The sequence below is a fragment of the Monodelphis domestica genome, chromosome 1, assembly GCF_027887165.1.
Source record: "Monodelphis domestica isolate mMonDom1 chromosome 1, mMonDom1.pri, whole genome shotgun sequence".
NCBI lineage: Eukaryota > Metazoa > Chordata > Mammalia > Didelphimorphia > Didelphidae > Monodelphis > Monodelphis domestica.
The window spans coordinates 295,583,688-295,600,881 of record NC_077227.1 but is presented as its reverse complement, the minus strand read 5'-3'; the positions used below and the strand labels follow the sequence as shown (position 1 = coordinate 295,600,881).

Here is a 17,194-nt window from a genome sequence, read left to right as displayed (position 1 = left end):
ATTCATGGAAAAACCAAGACATCAGTGTCCCTGCATTAAAGAGTATATTTTAGGGAACAAAGGGTAAACAAAACTGGAAAAATATGAGGGTATTATTAAGGACTCTGAATTCCCAGTAGAGTATTTTCTATTTGATCCTAGAAGCAAGTGGGAACTACTATAGTTAACTGAGTAAGGGAGTAAAACTGCACTTTAGGAAGATCACTTTGGTAACTGAATGGAGGATATATTGAAGTGGAAACAGACTTGAGGCAGGTAGATCCATCAGTAGACTACTGAAGTAATTCAGGCATTAGACAATACATTGCTTCACTAAGCTGGTATTGGTTTCAAAGGAGAAAGGAGAAAATATTCAAGAGATGTTGAAATCCACAGGGATTGGTAATAGTTTGACTAGGGGAGGTGAGAGGTAGGAAATAATTGAAGATAACTTGAAGGTTTGAGAATAAGGGCCCAGATGGATGATGTTATTCTCTACTATAATAAAGATAATAATAAGTGGGGATGGTTTAGGGGGAAAGAGAATTAATTTCATTTTAGGCATGTTTCACTAAATATTCCTATTAGATATCTAGTATGAAAATTGTATAAAAAAGTTGAACTTGTGAGATTAGTGGTCAGCAGAAGTTGGGTCAGGAAAGGTAGATAGATATGAGAATCATTTGTATATAGATGGTAATTAAATCCATGGGAGTTTATGAGTAAAATAAAGTGTAAAAATAAATTTGGGGAGTTATAAAATAAATTATTTAGATAGGAAAACTGTTCAATAGATTCAAAACTTATTCAAAACTGTTTAACTCGCCAATTAGGTTCAAATTGTTCAGATACTTTTGATAGATGTAATCAAAAGTATCCTCAGTGATGAAGTGAAGCTCAAATGTGAACTTCCCTTCAGGGTCAGGCACAAGGACACTAAAGAGACTCTTATTATAAAATAAAGTATTTAGTGAAATATATAAGGATGAATAAAGGATTTCTAATTCTAAGGAATTCTAAATCCACTCAAATAAACTCCCAGGTTCTGCAAGGAACCTCTTCTCCTGTGTTTCACAGGCTATACTAATCCTCCTGGACTGACTAACCCAAATTTATTCTATCTAAATAAAAATTACCGCTATTATCCTTACAAATCTTAACTTTGCCTTCAAGTTATAAAATAACAAAGACTAACTGGTTGAGTCTCAACTAGAATCGTTAGGACACTGAGTGTATTAAGCGAAGACTAGGTTTTTCTTTGGTCTTCTCAAATATAAACCAATCTATAAAACCGCCATAGATAGATACTAGTGTTTCCCAAGTTGGGAAAGGAAAACACTGAGCTCCTTCAGATCTTTCCCTCAGACAGAGAGAGAGAGGCAAAAATGTTACTTCCTCCAGCCCTGAGAGAGACTCTCTGAGGTCTCTGCCAACTGCCAGAGACCAACTCCCAACTGCCAGAAAGAGTAATTGACACAGGAAAAAAATGGTTATAACTGTCAGCAATTGAAATTAACATGCTCTCTCAGCTCTGCTTCAAACTCCAATTCTTTCTCACGCCAACCACTCTACTTCTTATCTCTAAACTAATAAAACAATATTTATTTTCTAATATCATCCTTACAAAAGGGTGAAGTGAAGTAGTATAGAGGGAGGAGAAAAAGAGAACCCAGGACCGATAGCTGAGGGACACCTAAGTTTAGAGGACATAATCTGAATTAGGATCCAGCAAAGAGAAAAGAGGAGTAGTCCAATAGGAGAAAAAAGAAGAGATAATAGTGTCCTAAAAACATAGAGGAGAAAATATTAAGAAGATGAAGGATGTTTAAGAGTTTCAGAAGCTGTAGAAAAGTCAAGAAGAATAAAGACTGAGAAAAGGCCATTGGATTTGGCAACTAATATCATTGGTAACATTGAAAAGAGTAGTTTTAGTGTAATAATACATTCAGAAGCCCAACTGTAAAGAGGGAAGAAGAACTTGAAAGAAGAGAAAATAGAGACATATTTTAGATGGTCTTTTCAAGTATAGCCTCAAAGAGCAGAGGAGATATAGGATGATAATGGTATTGGAAGATCAAGTAAGGATTTTTTTTTTCAATTTCAAGAATATGTGAGCATATTTGTAGGAAATAAGGAATGATTGAAAAAAAGTGAAAGAATGGGGATTTCAGAAAGAGCAATCTGTTGGAGGAAATAGTATGATACTTGGGTTATACTTGATAAAGAATAAGGCCACTTCATCCTGCTAGACAGAGGAGAAGGAAATGATAGCAGAAAACATCTGATTGATAAGAGATAAAGAAAAGACAAGAATGGAGAAATCACAGTGAATGACTTCAATTTTTTCTGTAAAATCAGGGCAAGATTGAAAGTTATACAAGTTCACCTGAGAATGTTAGGACAGCTAGAACCATGGGAGGTTTGAGGAAGTATGAAAAGCTTTGTAGGTTAAATTAAGTAGAATCTCTCTTTTCCCCTTCAACCTGTGTTCATCCTTAGTTATTTTTATATCATTTTCTGTACCTTTTTTCTAAAGTTATATTCCTTCATTCTTTTCATTATTTGTCTTTATGTCTAGTATAGCCTTTTTTGATTCATGATTTATTATTCTTATTCAGCCCTTTATTTTATCTGTACTTTGTGGAATTAGAACGTTTGAGGTATTTGTTTGATGTTCATTCTTCTAAATAGTTTCTATTTTCCTTTATAGATCTTGCCCCCAGGCACCTTTTATTCTGTTATACTTCAATTTTGGAAATACTAATCCTACAAATGAGAGAATATTGTGCCTTAGTAGGACTCTTTTCTGTCCCTTGTAGTACATTTCATTTTTTACCTTTGCCCTCCACCTATTTCCCCTCAAAATCTCATCCCTGAGTCTATGCCCTCCCACATTCAGGGTGTCAGTTCACCAAAGAATCTGATTCCTTTTCTCCTGACATTAGATGAGTGGTTTTTGTTGGTACTGAATCCCTCTATACAATAACCATTATAAGATCCCTATATTCCTTTATGTTTCTATTCTTCCATCAAAATATTTATCCATCACACCCCCTATCATTACTAAAGGATCTCCTTCCTACTTTTGCCATATCATCTTTCCTTCTATAGGAGACAATAGGCATTTTGCCTTCAGTGTTAGCCTTTAACTTGTTTAAGGTACATTACTTATTTTCTTCCTCCCCCACTCTTTTTTAATGCAGCTGCTCATTCTATAATTAAGTTCCATTAACTCATTTCAAGATAGGATATTGTGTTGTGTCCATGATTTTTCAGACCACTATCACTTTTATCTGATTTCTGCTTTCATCCTTTCCTACTTGAAATCCTCATTTTAATTTAGCCAGAAATATCATGATTATCCCTCTGCTGTTGTTTGTTGTCATCATCCCTGCTTAGTGTGCTTTTTTACCCTTCTTTTATTTCTGTTGTCTCTGGTATCTGAGAAGCAAATAATTTCTTTAGGTCTGGTATTCCTCTTAGGAATATTTTGAATGTGTCTGGTTGTCTCAAATTTGCTTGGTAGATCAGTTGGGATGTTTTTTGAGCTTCTTTACTTTTTCATTCTTTCCTGAGATTTCTGGTGAATGTAAAATAGTCTTGTGTGATGTATATTCCCTAAACTTTATATTTAAAGGTTTTTATCCTGGCCCATTGTGGTATTTTCTGTTTAATCAGTGGAATAAAATTAAACCACTGTTTTGGAGTTTTCAGCATGAACTGTAGTTCTTGCTGCAGTCAATCTGTATATTTTTTCATTGTTACATTCTTTTCTGTGCTCAGAAGTTCTGGGAAATTCTCTTCTATTTTTTATTACATTATAGTGTTCAAATTTTCGTTTTACTTGTCTCTTTCCATTTCAGGCCCCACATGTGTCCAGTCCCTTTTCCCTCTATTTCTCAGTTTTATAGACAAGCTTTTTTGTTATATAGTATGACCACTCCTCACTACTGTTACTTGTTACTCCACATTGCTGTTTCAGCCTGAACTTTTTTCTGATGTTTGGATGTGGTACTAGGGGGAATTAGAGTTGGGGGTGTTGATGTGAGTTAGAGATTAACTTTTTCTTCTGTTCATTCATTGAGTTTTTATTTCCTTTAGCTTCTTGATGTCCTAAAGCGTGGAGATAGTCTTGGTGTTCAATCACTTAAGTGGGAAGGGAAGTGATTGTTAGAATTTACATTTTATGCAAATTCTTGACATCTGAGTGTCAAGAAAACAATTTCTGTAACATGTTTTAAAATGCTGTTGAAATGATATAAACATGTTCTAATTGTGAATTATCTCCCTTTTATTTATTTATAGTCCTAGCCACTAAATAGTTGGCTACTTGGTAAATAAATTACACCCTGGCACATGGCACAAATTAGTCAAAAGCAGCAAGGAGGAAGTGACTGAATAATTTCCCAATAAAGAAGCATTTTCTTCACAACTTATATATCATTCAGTTGACTGATCTAATCTAATCATTCAGATTATTTGATATCTTGGCTACTTCCTCTAGGCCCTTGAGATATGAAGGTTCCATTCATATGGAGTGTCAGATTAAACTAAAACCAGTTGTGCAGAGTATTCAACATCTTTTGTAGTATATACTCAAAAGATTGGATCTTTAATTTCTTTAATATAAGAAAACTCCCTGCCATTGTAGTTTTCTCTATTCTGATACTACTTGATTCTGGATCTCATCACTTCCCGTCTGGACTGTAGCAATATCCTGCTACAAGTCTCTCCCCACTATAGTCTATTCTCCATCCAACTATCCATAGAGGTTGGCAATATCTTGGCTAGGGGAGATAAGAGGTAGTGAGTAATTGAAGATAACTTCTAGGTTTGAGAATGAGGGCACAGATGGATGGTGATGCTCTCTACCATAAAAGAAATAATAATAAGTGGAGATGGTTTAGTAGGAAAGATAATTAATTTTATTTTAGCCATGTTTCACTTAATATGCCAATTAGATATCTAGTTTGAAAAGTGTTTGAAAAAAAAAGTTGGACTTGTGAGATTAGTGGTCAGCAGAAGTTTGGGTCAAGAAAGATAGATATCCTAAATCTTCATTCTAAATCCTAAATCTTCATTCTAAATCCTAAACCCTTGTCACCCCTCACTTCTTCAATAAACATCAGTGGCTCCCTATAATCTTTAGAATCAAATATAAAATCATCTGCCATTCAAAGATCTTCATAGCTTACTCCGCTCCCATACATTTGAAATCTTCTTACACCTTATAGCCTACTCTGATCTAGTGACAATGACTGTTCCTCAAGCAAGACATTCCATCTGCTAACTCCAGATACTTTCACTAGCTGTCCCTCATTTTTGGAATGCTTTTCCTCCCTTTCTCCTCCTCTGGCTTGCTTCAAGTCATAAAATCCCAACTTCTATAGTCTTTTCTATTTGCCTTAATTCAAATCACTTGCCTCCTTCCTGGATTATATTCAATTTATCTTGTATGTATTTTGTACATAGTAGTTTTACATCTTGTTTCTTCATTAGACTCTGAGCTCCTTGAGATCAGAGACTGTCTGCCACCTTTCTTTGTAGCTCCTGTTTTTTAATATAGTGCCTAACACATAATGAATAGATTTTTATACTTATTGGCTGACATGCAAACTAAGAAGATTAGGGAGTTGCTTTGAGCACTAATAGGCGAAGAGACTTGCTCAGGTTTACGTAATCATTAGCTGTCAGAAGTGGGACTTGAAACCCAGATCTTCCTGATGCTAATGACTAATTCATTAGCCCATGAAGCCTATAGTTTACAATTATGAAATTAAATTAATGCTATTCTTCTAAGGGAGAAATTAAGCCAAGTAATTATCATATATATTGAGCTAGATCAACCCACATTCTTAGTAATTCTTACCTCTTTTGCTTTTAGCTAATTACCACACTTTACACAAAAACATTAAGAATCTGTCACACATGAACTTCCTAATTCTCTCCTCTCCCCACCTCACATAATTTCTCTATATCATTACCTATTCTGAACTCCTTCCCTCTTTTCTCAGAAGTAATATTCCTCCTCCTTTCCATGGCTAAGTCCTCTATCTTTTCTCTTTTTTCCATCCATTTACTTCTTCTGGGACCCTTAACATCTTAAAAATATTCATTTTTCCCCTTCTTAATGGTTTCTTTTCTTTTCTTTTGCCAAAAAATATGCTCATATCATCTTGGTCCTAATAAAGAATTTTACTTATATCTGGTTTCATTGTCAAGCTTCTTGAAATTCTAGTCTAAACAAGCAATTTCATCTCTTTGGTAACTCCCCTTCCTTAAAATAGTTTAATCTGATATGTCCTGGGATATAACTAAAATTGTGTTAACCAATGTCCTGGTCTCCAAATACAATGACCTTTCTCAATCATCATCCTAGACTTTTTGGCAACATTTTACAATGAGTTAACCCTTCCTACTTTTGAAATGCTTTCTTTCCTCTACTTTTATACTATCCTTGTTCTACTAATAACTATGGTTCAATGGTTCCTCTTCTTCCACATGTCCCCTAAATATGAGCATTCTTTAGAGTTCTGTCTCTTAATTTGTTTTCTTCACACCTGCTTCCATAGCAAAAAGCTGATTTCCATAGCTGTCTTTAAGTTCAACTTCATTTCCCATTCCCTCTACTACAATCCTCATAAAATGCCCAACCAGAGTGTGGAGCTGTCCCTGGGTTCTGGAAGGTTCTACATCAGAGGATCATTTAATCACAGGCAAAAGGAAAACTAATATGGATCCAGTGAATGATTTTATATGTGTGTGTGTGTGTGTGTGTGTGTGTGTGTATCATCACAAAGCTCCTAACTGCAACCATGATTTTTTGTGTTAAGTTTCTCCCATTTTGAGATAAAGTTTTCAATTTACTAATATGTGACCATTTTTGGTGAATATGCTATGCATAGCTGAGAAGTGTACAGACTTTTTTCTGTACTCATTCATAATTGGAAAAGTTCTATAAATAATTTTTCAAAAGTTCTATTTAGGTCCTTAATTTCTAGTTTATATTTTTGTTAGACTTTTCTAGGTCTGAAAGGGATACACTGAGTCTTTCCCACCTCTATATCTCTTCATAATTTGATTACTCTTTCTTTTATATTGTTTAGGTGCTGTGCTATTCATTTCATATAAAGTATTGATTTTAATTAATTATCTATGGATCCCCTAATAATAGTAGTGTTGTGCAGGATTAAAAAGAAAAAGAAAAACGATGGCGGTGTAGAACCAGCAAAAGTTCAGACTTCGGAAACCCTTCCTTACCGATCGCAAACAGAGTGCTCCTAGGCCACTGAAATTCAAGCTGAACAACAGGATAGACCTGGAGAAACCTCCTCCTGGACCCGGATCAAAAGGTACCACACCCCAAAAGCCAGAACCCTAGATCACTCGGATCTAAGGGGTAGACAGAAAGAAGGTCCCAGGACCCATCCCCCCCAACCCAGAGTGCTGAGCCCATGGCAGCAGTGGGAACCTCAGGGCTCTGAGGACTCACCTTGAAAGCAACCTGAGCCAGTCTCCAGGGCGCCCAACACAGACGGCGGTGAAACTTAGAGAGAAGGGGGAAACCTGTAGCCCCCTGGCTGGGTCCTTCCATCTGAGTCTCAAGGGAGGTCCCAGCTTTAGGGCACCAGCTGAACCCAATCCCATCAGGAGCCCTCAGAGCTACTGAAAGGACAGAAAACTCAGGGCTGGCAAAGGGGTTGCTCCAAAGAGCTTACCTTGAAAGTAACCTGGGCCAGTTTCCGGGCACTCAACACAGACTGTGGAAGAGGAGGTTGCTGCTTTTCTTTTTCTTCCTTTTTTTTGGCCCCGGGATCATTAGACCCACACCACCTGAACCTAATCCCATCAGGAGCCCTCAGAGTCCAGGAAAGACACAACCCCTCCCCCCTTAGAAAGCTGGGTCTTCTGAAAAAACAGAAACCTAGAGGCGAAGTCAAGATGGCAGCCTAGAAGGAGCATAAACCTGGCAGCATGACCAGAGCTTTAGAGATCTTCCATATCTGCTCCAGCCGTCCAGGAAGTTTAAAACTCAGAGTAACTCATCCCAACTAAGCTGAACTCAATCCCATCAAAAATCTCCAGAACACAGGGAAGCCCAGGCTCCCCATCCATCCTCATTGACTGCTGGACTTTAAGCCAATCAAAAGCCTCCAGAGGACAGGTAAGCTCAAACCCCCAACAACCCTCCCTCAGAGATTACACCAAGAGATCCTCTGTTAAAGCTCCAAGAGGGGAGACTCATAGAAGTCCCTAAAAAACAAAAAAAAAATGAGAGGAACAAGAGCACAGACAAATACGGGGAGGAAAGAAGGGGTGAATTTGAACAAACAACAGAAACAGAAGAAAGAAACTACAATAGACAGCTACTACTCACCAAATGGAACAGAGGGGGAGAGATCAGCAAACGATAAACCAGATATCCCAGCGAATTGGATACAGGCTGTGGAAGAACTCAAAACACAACTAAGAGAGGCTGAAGACAATTGGGAAAAGAACTTAAAAATTAAGATAAGTTATCTGGAAACAGAGGCACTTGAACTAAAACAAGAAAATAGTGTCCTGAAAGCCAAAATCATCCAGCTGGAAAATGAGGCAAAGGAGGTGAAAGATGAGGCAAAGGAGATGAAAGACAAGATAAAGAGGATGAAAGACGATCTTCAAAGAAACTCAGACTAGAAGGAAAAAGACAACCAAAAAACCAGAGATGAAATCCAATCTTTAAGAACCAGAGTAAACAACTATAATCAAGTGACCTCACAAGGCAGCAGGACACTATAAAACAAAACAAAAAGAATGAAAAAATTGAGGAAAATGTGAAGCATCTCATTCACAAAACAGATGATTAAGAAAATCATTCAAGAAGAGACAATTTAAGAATAATTGGATTACCAGAAGACCACGACAAAAGAAAAAGCCTGGACATAATACTAGAGGAAATTAACCAGGAAAACTGTTCCGAAATCCTAGAACAAGAGGGGAAAGTGGAGATTGAAAGAATCCACAGATCAGCCACTGTATTTAATCCCCAACTGACAACACCAAGAAATGTTATAGCCAAATTCAAAAACAATCAGATAAAAGAACAGGTATTACAAGCTGCCAAGAAGAAACCATTCAGATACCATGGAAACATGGTGAGGATAACACAGGATCTCTCTGCATCCACACTGAAGGACCGAAAGGCATGGAATATGATATTCTGGAAAGCAAGGGAACTAGGCCTACAGCCAAGAATAAAATACCCATCAAAACTGACTATATTCTTACAGGGGAAAGTATGGTCATTTAACACAACAGAAGAGTTCCAGGCATTCATAAATAAAAGACCAGACCTGAAGAAAATTTGAAGTCCAACCACAGAACTCAAGAGAATCATCAAAAGGTAATTAAAAAAGAGGGGAAAAACAACAACAACAACAACAAAAAAGGTTTTTTTTAAGAGACTCAATAAGTTAAAATGATATGTATCCCTATAAGAAAAGAGGTCATTGGCAACTCTTAAAAACTGTTGCTATCACCTAAGCAGCTAGAAGAACTACACTCAGAGGGAACAGTGACAAATTGTATAGGATGAAAGGACAAGACATAAATAGGTATATAGATATATGCATGCATAAATACATATACATGTGTATGTATATATATATATATATATACATGACTAAAGCTAAAAAAGAAAAGAGGTTATCACTAAATGCAATGGGAAAAGAAACAAATGGAGGTAAATTTATATGTCACAAAGAAGCTCATGGCGGGAGAGGGGAGAACATCGATACACTGGAAGTGTAAAGAGGTTGGAGATAGGAAATACTCAACTCTTACGTACTTTGAAACTGACCCAAAGAGGGAAGAACAATCCAATCCATTGGGGAAGAGAATAGATTTGCGCCCAATAGGGGAGTAGAAGGGTAAAAAACAGACTGGTGGGGAGGGAAGCAGTACAAGGGAGGGAGAGAGTGGGGGGGGGATTTTAAAAAGACTACAGGGGAAAATAAGGGAGGGAATAAGAAGGGAGGGGGGTAGAAAGGGAAATACAAGGGGGACTGATTTAAAGTAAATCACTGGACTAAAAGGTAGAGCTGAAGAAGAAAGGTTAGAATTAGGGAAGGATATCAAAATGCCAGGGAGTCCACAAGTGACAGTCATAACATTGAACGTGAATGGGATGAACTCACCCATAAAACATAGACGAATAGAAGAATGGATTAGAATCCAAAACCCTACCATATGTTGTCTCCAAGAAACATACATGAGGCGGGTAGACACCCACAAGGTCAGAATTAAAGGATGGAGTAAGACCTTCTGAGCCTCAACTGACAGAAAGAAGGCAGGAGTGGTAATCATGATATCTGATAAACCCAAAGCAAAAATAGACCTGATCAAAAGGGATAGGGAAGGTAATTATATTTTGTTAAAAGGGACTTTAGATAATGAGGAAATATCACTAATCAACATGTATGCACCAAATAATATAGCACCCAAATTTCTAATGGAGAAACTAGGAGAATTGAAGGTAGAAATAGACAGTAAAACCATACTAGTGGGAGACTTGAACCAACCATTATCAAATTTAGATAAATCAAATCAAAAAATAAATAAGAAAGAGGTAAAAGAAGTGAATGAAATCTTAGAAAAATTAGAATTAATAGACATATGGAGAAAAATAAATAGGGATAAAAAGGAATACACCTTCTTCTCAGCACCACATGGCACATTCTCAAAGATTGACCATACACAGAAACATGGCACACAAATGCAGAAAAGCAGAAATAATGAATGCAGCCTTTTCAGAACACAAGACAATAAAAATAATGATCAGTAATGGTACATGGAAAACCAAATCAAAAACTAATTGGAAACTAAACAATAGGATACTCCAAAATCGTTTAGTTAGAGAAGAAATCATAGAAACAATTAATAATTTCATCGAGGAAAATGACAATGGCGAGACATCCTTTCAAACCTTTTGGGATACAGCCAAAGAGGTAAGGCAAATTCATATCCCTGAGTGCATATATTAACAAACTAGGGAGAGCAGAGATCAATCAATTGGAAATGCAAATAAAAAAACTCGAAAGTGACCAAATTAAAAACCCCCAGCAGAAAAACAAACTAGAAATCCTAAAAATTAAGGGAGAAATTAATAAAATCGAAAGTGATAGAACTATTGATTTAATAAATAAGACAAGAATCTGGTACTTTGAAAAAACAAACAAAATAGACAAAGTACTGGTCAATCCAATTAAAAAAAGGAAGGAAGAAAAGCAAATTAACAGCATCAAAGATGAAAAGGGGGACATCACCTCTGATGAAGAGGAAATTAAGGCAATCATTAAAAATTACTTTGCCCAATTATATGGCAATAAATATACCAATTTAAGTGATATGGATGAATATATTCAAAAATACAAACTGGCTAGACTAACAGAAGAAGAAATAGAATTCTTAAATAATCCCATATCAGAAAATGAAATCCATCAGGCCATCAAAGAACTTCCTAAGAAAAAATCCCCAGGGCCTGATGGATTCACCAGTGAATTCTATCAAACATTCAGAGAACAGTTAATCCCAATACTATACAAACTATTTGACATAAGAAGCAAAGAGGGAGTTCTACCAAACTCCTTTTATGACACAAACATGGTACTGATTCCAAAACCAGGCAGGTCAAAAACAGAGAAAGAAAACTATAGACCAATCTCCCTAATGAATATAGATGCAAAAATCTAAAATAGGATACTAGCAAAAAGACTCCAGCAAGTGATCAGAAGGGACATCCACCATGATCAAGTAGGATTTATACCATGGATGCAGGGCTGGTTCAATACTGGGAAAACGATCCACATAATTGACCATATCAACAAGCAAACCAACAAAAATCACATGATTATCTCAATAGACGCAGAAAAAGCCTTTGATAAAATACAACACCCATTCCTATTAAAAACACTAGAAAGCATAGGAATAGAAGGGTCATTCCTAAAAATAATAAACAGTATATATCTAAAACCACCAGCTAATATCATCTGCAATGAGGATAAACTAGATGCATTCCCAATAAGATCAGGAGTGAAACAAGGATGCCCTTTATCACCTCTACTATTTGACATTGTACTAGAAACATTAGCAGTAGCAATTAGAGAAAAAAAGAAATTGAAGGCATCAAAATAGGCAAGGAGGAGACCAAGTTATCACTCTTTGCAGATGACATAATGGTCTACTTAAAGAATCCTAGAGATTCAACCAAAAAGCTAATTGAAATAATCAACAACTTTAGCAAAGTTGCAGGATACAAAATAAACCCACATAAGTCATCAGCTTTTCTATATATCTCCAACACAGCTCAGCAGCAAAAACTAGAAAGAGAAATCCCATTCAAAATCACCTTAGACAAAATAAAATACCTAGGAATCTATCTCCCAAGACAAACACAGGAACTATATGAACACAACTACAAAACACTCGCCACACAACTAAAACTAGACTTGAGCACTTGGAAAAACATTAACTGCTCATGGGTAGGACAAGCCAATATAATAAAAATGACCATCCTACCCAACCTTATTTATCTATTTAGTGCCATACCCATGGAACTCCCAAAAAATTTCTTTACTGATTTGGAAAAAAACATAACAAAGTTCATTTGGAATAACAAAAGATCAAGGATATCCAGGGAAATAATGAAAAAAAAAACACAAATGAGGGGGGCCTTGCAGTACCAGACCTCAAACTATATTACAAAGCAGCAGTCATCAAAACAATTTGGTACTGGCTAAGAGACAGAAAGGAGGATCAGTGGACTAGACTGGGGGCAAGTGACCTCAGCCAGATAGTATACGATAAACCCAAAGATCCCAGGTTTTGGGACAAAAATCCGCTATTCGATAAAAACTGCTGGGAAAATTGGAAGACAGTGTGGGAGAGATTAGGAATTGATCAACACCTGACACCCTACACCAAGATAAATTCAAAATGGGTGAAAGACTTAAACATAAAGAAGGAAACCATAAGTAAATTGGGTAAACACAGAATAGTATACATGTCAGGCCTTTGGGAGGGCAAAGACTTTAAAACCAAGCAAGACATAGAAAGAATCACAAAATGTAAAATAAATAATTTTGACTACATCAAATTAAAAGGCTTTTGTACAAACAAAACCAATGTAACTAAAATCAGAAGGAAAACAACAAATTGGGAAAAATTTTTCATAAAAACCTCTGACAAAGGATTAATTACTCAAATTTATAAAGAGCTAAATCAATTGTACAAAAAATCAAGCCATTCCCCAATTGATAAATGGGCAAGGGACATGGATAGGCAGTTTTCAGATAAAGAAATCAAAACTATTAATAAGCATATGAAGAAGTGTTCTAAATCTCTTATAATCAGAGAAATGCAAATCAAAACAACTCTGAGGTATCACCTCACACCTAGCAGATTGGCTAACATGACAATTAGGGAAAGTAATGAATGCTGGAGGGGATGTGGCAAAGTAGGGACATTAATTCATTGCTGGTGGAGTTGTGAACTGATCCAGCCATTCTGGATGGCAATTTGGAACTATGCACAAAGGGCGATAAAAGAATGTCTACCCTTTGATCCAGCCATAGCACTGCTGGGTCTGTACCCCAAAGAGATAATGGACAAAAAGACTTGTACAAAAATATTCATAGTTGCGCTCTTTGTGGTGGCCAAAAATTGGAAAATGAGGGGATGCCCATCAATTGGGGAATGGCTGAACAAATTGTGGTATATGTTGGTGATGGAATACTATTGTGCTAAAAGGAATAATAAAGTGGAGGAATTCCATGGAGACTGGAAGGACTTCCACGAAGTGATGCATAGCGAGAGGAGCAGAACCAGGAGAACATTGTACACAGAGACAAACACACTGTGGTATAATCCAACATAATGGACTTCTCCATTAGTGGCGGTGTAATGTCCCTGAACAATCTGCAGGGATCTAGGAGAAAAAACACTATCCATAAGCAGAGGACAAACTGAGGGAGTAGAAACACCGAGGAAAAGCAACTGCCTGACTACAGTGGCTGAGGGGACATGACAGAGGAGAGACTCTAAACGAACACTCTAATGCAAATATTAACAACATGGTAATGGGTTCGAATCAAGAACACATGTGATACCCAGTGGAATCACGTGTCGGCTATGGGGGGTGGGAGGGAGGAAAAGAAAATGATCTTTGTCTTTAATGAATAATGCATGGAAATGATCAAATAAAATACTATAAAATTAATAATAATAATAATAGTAGTAGTGTTGCCCTGCTTGTCTCTTTTTCTCATATCTATATTTACAGTAACTTCAACTGAGATGATTATTCTTGCTACTTTTTTTTAGTTCAAACAGAGTATATTAGATTATGGTTGATCCAGCCCCTTATTCTAACTCCATGTGAATTTTTATTTTTCCAAGTCTGTTTCTTATAACAGTTGATTTTTGGATTTTGCTTTCTAAACTTTCTGGCATTCTCTGTCATTTTTTTGTTTGAGTTCCTTCCATTAATGTTTATGCTTGTTGATTGTTTATTTCCCTCCATCCATCCATCCTCTTATACTTCTTGTTTCTCTGTCTTCACTCCTCTCTTCACAAATAAGAAGGTAGCAAAAGAGAGTTTGTCTAACACTTATAATATACAAATGTCGCTATAATATACAAATAAAGGCTGGTTCTCTTCCCTATGACAGTATTTTTTTTAACTTTCTTTTTTTTCTTTTAAGTTTCCCTCTCCCAAAGACCCCTACTTTCAATTCTGAACTTTTGTTTATGGTTATTCGCTTAATCTTCTCCTTATTAAACCTCTCTTTCTGTCATTTTGTATTTTTCTATTGAGTTTAATGTTTTTCTATACCTTGATATTTGTTTATTGTGGGCCTAGAGGGGTAGACCTGGGAAAGGGAAAGATCATGAAACTCTGAGCATATATAATTTTGTTTAATTTTCCTTTTCTTGGTTCAGATGAATATCAAGTTTATGGGATGCTTTCCCTTTTCTCTTCTTTTGTGTTTGAATACTCTTCATCTTCTGTTAAGTCTTATTATGCAAAATGGTGGAATCTCACTTTTCTCCTCAGTATAGTTCCATTTCTGATTTCTCATAAGACCATCAAAAGAGAACAAACTCTTACCATCTCACTTACATTTCTCTATGATTATTAAAGATATTAATGTTTTGAGATGGCACTTTTTTCTTGTTCTTCCCCTTAGTCAAGTAGCAATTTTATTCATGTCACTCTTTTCCCAAACTGAGCTCTGCTTGGTTTGAACTCCACCAGATAAAATGCCCATCTCAGTATTAGATGATCACTTCTAATATCATCACTACTCTGCTAACTCAAATCTTATATTAAATGCCCTCAGTCTCTTCACTCTTATGATTGGAGGACTGGAGAACAGAGTTCCTCCCAATTTCTTTATAGAGAGCAGAAATTGGACTTCCAGCTAATTCCACTTTCCATCCAAAATTCTGACTCCATGGAACAAAATTCCCCTATACCAAGTACCAAGCTGTCTACTTTTAAATTTAATTTTCTGTATTATCTTCTTCCATTAGATTGTAAGCCTCCTTGAAGACTTGAATGTCTTTTTCTTATGTGTGTCCCTAGGACTTAGTGTAATATCTCACACATAATAAATGCTTAATAAATATTTATTGAAATTAGTAAATAACTTATCACCACATGGTCCCTTCCAATTAAACAAATACATGTACTTTTTCCCCTCAACTCCCTTGTCATTTCAAAATGTTTATTGCATTTCCGGGTAAACATGATGGCAATCTAGACACAGGACTCTTCTTCTCCTCAGCACCTACTGATATAGACTTCCTCAAAAGACCAAAAAAAACAAATTCATATGAATGAAGGGACTCTACAGTAGGGCACAGCATTGAAGGTATGTGGGATTTGGGCATTTCCACACTATAAGGGGGTGGAAAAAGCTTCCACCAAAACGTGAGCTGATCTACCTTTCCCCACCCCACCTATGAAGCCAGACTCAGAGCCAGCATGTGCTAGAATCAGGGAGTGAGGGAGGGGCACCTCTAGAGTGAGTGAGGTGCACCGCTAGGTCCTTGGCAGCTGACTAAGACCATCAAAGACCTACCCCTGAGAGCAGCTAAACCTGAAACTCCAGTAGGCTGAAGTGTGCAGACCATGGGCGCCTGCGGAGAGATAACACAGAGAAGGGCAGCAAACAGTAGAAGCTGCAGAAACTGGAGAGGTGACCTCGGGCAAAATCCTTGCTCCTTAGCTCCATACCCAGATAGCCTGTCCTCCTCACTTGGACTCCTTACTGGAAAGGAAAGGAAAACCTACCATAATGATGGCAAACCGTAGCCAGGAATAACTTCCAAACACCAAGAAAAACAAGAAGGGGTTGATCCTGGATAATTTTTATGGAGGAAAAATCCAGACTACAGAGGAAATAGAAGAGGAAATACAAATGCACCAAAACCTTCCCCCCCAAAATGGAAATTGGCCACAAGCTCTTGAATAATTTAAATTGGAGCTCATCAAAAAGATGGAAGCCTTCTGGCAAGAAAATTGGGAAATAGTTCAAAAAGAAAATGACAGTTTTGGGGACAGCTGGGTAGCTCAGTAGATTGAGAAGCAGGCCTAGAGATGGGAGGTCCTAGGTTCAAATCTGACCTCAGGCACTTCCCAGCTGTGTGACCCTGGGCAAGTCACTTGACCCCCATTGCCTAGTCCTTACCACAAAGCAGAAGCCTTGGAGTCAATACACAGTATTGACTCCAAGACAGAAGGTAAGGTTTAAAAAAAAAGAAAGAAAGAAAATAACAGGTTAAAGGACAAGAACTCTCAATTGGAGAAACAACTGGAAGCCACGAAAAGCAAGCCAGACCAAACCAATAAGGAAAACCAGTCTTTAAAGACAAGAATTAGGCAATTGGAAGCCATTAAGATCAAAATGTTTACTGCATTCTGGTTTTTCATCAGAAATCCTTGGAAATCTTCTCTTTAAAGACTCATTTTTCCCTCTGTAGGATTACTTTTCCAAGTAGGTCCTTCTTCATAAACAGATTGAACAAAAATATCTTACTTTCAGTTTTGTAAAAGAAATATTACTTATTACCCAATAAGTAACTACAATTTAATCTGATTTTCAATTACACATTACAAGAGGAATTTTTTCAATCCTGAGTTCTTTGAAAGGCTAGAAATAAGCATTTTAGA

At 36.8% G+C, this 17,194-nt stretch overlaps 1 protein-coding gene across 3 annotated transcripts in view; it reads left to right on the top strand.

Moving 5' to 3' along the window:
• PYGL (glycogen phosphorylase L) overlaps positions 1-17,194 on the top strand; it is a 254,882-nt gene that overhangs the window by 154,212 nt on the left and 83,476 nt on the right. The window lies entirely within an intron of this gene.